At 47.9% G+C, this 4,728-nt stretch overlaps 1 long non-coding RNA gene across 1 annotated transcript; it reads left to right on the forward strand.

Moving 5' to 3' along the window:
- The first annotated feature begins 64 nt into the window (after window positions 1–64).
- On the forward strand, window positions 65–2,708 carry LOC113951158. The gene is made up of 2 exons (XR_003529060.1): window positions 65–180; window positions 335–2,708. It is a non-coding gene; the product is annotated as an uncharacterized LOC113951158 (long non-coding RNA).
- Window positions 2,709–4,728: the final 2,020 nt, after the last annotated feature.

Below are 4,728 nucleotides of genomic sequence, written 5' to 3' on the forward strand. Positions count from 1 at the left end.
GCGCCGCTGCCCCGCGCCGCACTCGCGCTCTCGGTGTGGGCGCGGGCGGGGCCGCCGCCCCCCCTGCCCCGGGTGGGTCCCGGCTGGCGCTGGTGAGGGGCGAGGGGAGCGGGGCTGGGGCTGCGCCGCTTCTTGTACCATCCCGTCCCGTCCTGTCCCGCGGCTGTTCCAAGGCTCCAGGTAACCCCAGGAAGCGCCGTGGAAGGAAACTTGGGAGGGAGCGGCGGTGGCGGCCCGGAGACCTGCTGGGGTCCCTCACCCCTCATAGCCCCGCCGCCGCGGCCGTGCCACCGTCTTCGCTCGTAACGAGCTGTTTGTTTTCTCTCCTCTTCAGGCTCGCAGAGATTTGTGTTAAGATCGCGCTGACCGACATGGAAATCAGGTTTTCTACCCGAGCTTCTGCAGGGTGAGAGCAGCTGGAGGATCCTCGAGCTGTGCGTAGGGGTGGGGAGGGACGAGCCTTGGGGTTGTGGCCAGGGAGCATCCACAATCCCAGCGGTGTGGTGCTGAAGGAATTTTGGTTCGTGTGAAACAAGTGGAAAAAATAGGTATAATCGCCAGCCCCAAAGGGGCAGGAGGTGGAGCTGGAGTTTAAAACCCAGCCAGGCCAACTTAGGAGGGTTTCAAAGGCAAGAACTGGCAGCAAACACTGGAAACTAGAGGATTTTTTTTAAAAAAAAAGCATATGGAAATTTGCAATGCCTTAGCAATAACAAGAACAAAAATGTGTGCTAGACTCCAAAACTAATGTGGGTTTTGCTGAAAAGGGTGTTTTTTTCAGATAATAATGGAGAACCTACATAACCTTTCTGCATCAGGTTTGTGTAGCTTTAGTTTGGCTGAAGCAAAGCAAAAATCAGTGTGTATGTGTGCGCGTGTTAGATGCAAGACAACAAACTGTTTGTATTGGTGTAAGAGCTGGATCCTCTAGAGAAAATGGCACCAGCCCTTGGAATACGTGTGTAACTCCAGCAGCAGTTGTTGCCAGAAGGTGCTGGGATTGTTCACCTTCTTTTAAATGATGTGATAGGAACTGCTGGATCATGGAGGAAAATCTGAATACAGTGATCAAAGCATAGTTAAATTGTAGAATAGTGACTTTTCTCTCATCACCTCAGCCTGTGAAATGTAGGATTCCCAATCCTACACTTGTGCCATTCCACTGAAATCATTAGAATTTTTCACCTGGAATACCAATGGTGTAAAAACATCTCAAAGTGAGAGCAAATGGTTCATTAGTTATGCAGCTTCTTTCCTTTTCAGAAGACACTGTTGTATGTACAGAATTTATTATCATTTTTAGCAGATTCTTTGTTGGTTTTTCCTCCCAACAGCCAATTCCTTAATGATTAATCCACAAACTGTGGCAAATCTGCAAGTTTTGGGATGCATGTTTAAGTCATCTGTGTCATCTTACGTCAGTATTGCATAATCTGTTGACTGTCCCCTTTTTATGTAATGTATGTTTGGAGTTTGTTTTAAAATGTTCAAATATTTTTTTTCCCCTGCGTGCTGCTCCTTGGATATTCCATGTTTGTCTCTCCATTGCCCTCTGGAGTTACAGACTTGTAAGGCACCATTTTGGTGGCTGGATCCAGCAAATGTTACGTACTTCTCTCTTAAAAACAGTCTTTATGATGGTCTCAGGACATGTTCTTTGCCAGGTGAGTTATTTAGTGTTAAAAAAACCACTCCTGGAGTTTCTGCTTCCTCCTGGTGGAAACATAAAAGCGACTTGTGCTGGTCAAGTCCATCCACATCATAAATGAACTTTTATAAGAAACTTAGTAACACATTAACTTTTACAATGTAAAACTGTTGTTGTTTTATAAACCCATTTCAGAACTTAAGGTATCTCATTCCCTTAGGCAAAGTGGGGGGTGTAGAAGTTGTTCCATGTTGTTTTCAGCAATGCCTGTTTTTAGGGAAGAAAAAAAACAAAGCGGGATAAAGTATAGGTTGACAGAAGCTTATAATTTAGCTACTTTGCAGTGGGATTGTGTATTTCCCAATTTTATATGTGGATCCTATGACCTAAAATTGCCAACTTACCTGGCTGACTGCCATGGTACTCCCTGCCTGTCTGGTCCATGACATTCAATACTTGAGTAGCATAAGCCAAATGCTGCTGTGTGGCTCCAGTGGATTTAAGGTGGAAGAGAGGGGTGCCCCTGTTGTTTTGTAGAGGTGTGGTTACACTGTCTCCATTAAATCCAGCGTGGGTGGATTTGGCCAGAAGGAGCTGCTACTAAAAACACTTTGAGCCGTGTTGTGGAATCCAACCTGGTCATTAAGATAACACTAATTATCTGGATAATTTTCTGGAATAAACCTCAATCATGTGGATAATTTTCTGGAGTAAACCTCAGCTGCAAAGCCACTGTGAAATGCTTTCCCCTGAGGGGTGATGTGGGGTTTCTGGGACATGTGAGGGATAAGGAGGTGGAGGACATGCCTGTTGGGCTTGGCAGTGCCACGGAGGGGCTGCAATGACTGACAGGCTGCCCTGGCTCAGTTATCACAGTGCTGATGCTGTCTCTTGTAAAGGTACAGTACTGTGATAACTGAAGGATGGCAGCCATCTGAGCTTCACGGGATCCTGAGAACGACAGCCTGCTCACCTGGAGTGTGCTCCTTTTACCTGTGTCCTTGGGCATAAAAATACAATTTATCTGAATAAAATATTACACAGTTTGCCTGTTTATTGACTGCTTTGTCTTGGGAAGTCTTCCAGAAATGCTGTGCTTTGGGAGTCTGCAAAAATGGTTCCCAAAGCAGGGTCCTGTGCTGTGGTGAATATTAAAGTGCAGAGGGGCAGCTCAGTGGGTGATACTTGGTAGCAGAATGAATTATTCTGTAGCAAATACAGAAAACTGAGCTCTATTTAGGTACTTTTTAATACCTCTTGGCTGGCTACTGTAACTCTTACGTGTTTCTGTGGTGGGGCATGGGTTATTTCACGGTCTCAGTGATGGAGCTGGGACAGTCCCTTGCTCGGGGCTTCTCTGACCTGTAAGTGGGAGACTGAATTTCCCGGGTCATTTCTGTAGCGAGGTCATCAAAATCCCTGGAAAGGAGGAGTTGTCCAGGGAGCCTGTGCTGCTGACTGATGTTTGTGCTGTGTGAATTAACTCTGCAGTGCTGGGACACGACGGCAGAGGGGCCCCGCGGGCCGGGTTGTGCTGGGAGTGTGAAATCCCAAGATTTTTGCATAAAGTAATCAAGAGACCTGCAGAGACGTTAATGCGGTTTCTGTTTCCCAGCTTCCTGCCCCTCCCCGACGAACTGGTGGCCCTCAGGCTGCCGGGGCTGGTGCAGCAACTTCTAGAGGTCACAATTTATTCCCCATCCCGACGTTTAAGGTGGTCATTGACCCAGTGGTGTTTAGAAAACTCTTCCTTGTGGGCTGGGTGATTCATCGCCATCCAGGGCTTTACCCTGGGCTTCCCTGTGCAGCCCCAGCTGCTGCTCCTGGGAGAGGACAGGGATTAGCTGCAAGATGAAATGGTCTGGTTTGTTATTTCTCTGCTCTTCACTGGAAGGTGTTGGGGGCAACCCGTGCTCGGGGCTGTTCCTGTGGGCCCTGTGGGGTCCAGGCTGTGCAGCTGTGATGGAACATTTTGCCAACCTGCGTCACTTAGAGGGGGGAAAATATTACTGGTATTATGAGAGTGGTTCAAGTCTGGTTCTGGAGGAGGGCTCTGTCACACCAGAAACTGCAAATGATAAAAGAGACATCCTACTACCAAGGGTTTAAGTTCTAGATTAAAATCTGAGAAGAGTCAACCTTCAGCTTCCTTTTTCCGAAGGCTGCAGGCACCCCTTGACCAGAGCAGGGATGTGCTTATCCCGAAAATTAAAGCTGGTCATCTCTACATTTGGCTGTACAACAGCAACATGCCTGTGCTCCTCCTCCATGTCCCATGGTCTCATCCTAGTTACAAGATGAATAGGAAAAAAGAGGAGCTCTGGAATTTTGGAGTGGGAGCATTTGTAAGCTTGGAGCTTGCCCAGGTCTGGGTTTTATCTCTTTCTGCCTGTGTCTGCTGTTGGCTTTGGATCCAGCAGGCCCTCAGGAAATAGGTATCCCCTTTCCTGAAAGAAAAGCAGGTGCCATGGGGTTTTGAGCGAGAAGCAGCGTGGCATCCAGCCAGGTCCTCATGGTGCCGTCCCAGGGACAGCTTTGGGTGTTCACTGATGAAATAGTCAGGGTGCTGACTCCTACTAGAAACCAGAAAGTCCTATTCCTTCCCATGGGAAACAAGATAACTGCTCAGAGGCAGAGAGAAGGTTTGTTACGGATCAGGTCCAAGGAATACAGTTCCTCACCTGCCAGGCTATGGATCAGGTTTGAAGTTAATGACCAATCCTCTCACTTGGAGGGACATTTAGCACAGCTGCTCTGTGCACTGAACACACCCTGGTGCTGCTGAGGGAGAGCAAAGAGCCTGCTGGAGTGACATGTGCCCCTGGCTTCACATAGTGATTCTTGTTTCCTGTCACAACAAGCACAGCTTCGAGCTCTGGCATGGGACAGGAACTGAAACACTGGCTGTTCCTGAAAACAACAGCTCTCCACTCACATTTACCATTTATCTCCCTCTCCAGCACAGTGGACATAGAATCCATCTCTTTGTCCTATAGCTTCCCACTGATATGGGAAGGGGCAGACTGGTGGTTTTGCTACGTTTAAATATTGCTGCACACGAACAGTGCAAGTATCAAAGT

This window comes from Corapipo altera, unplaced genomic scaffold, assembly GCF_003945725.1.
Source record: "Corapipo altera isolate COAL_440 unplaced genomic scaffold, ASM394572v1 57, whole genome shotgun sequence".
NCBI lineage: Eukaryota > Metazoa > Chordata > Aves > Passeriformes > Pipridae > Corapipo > Corapipo altera.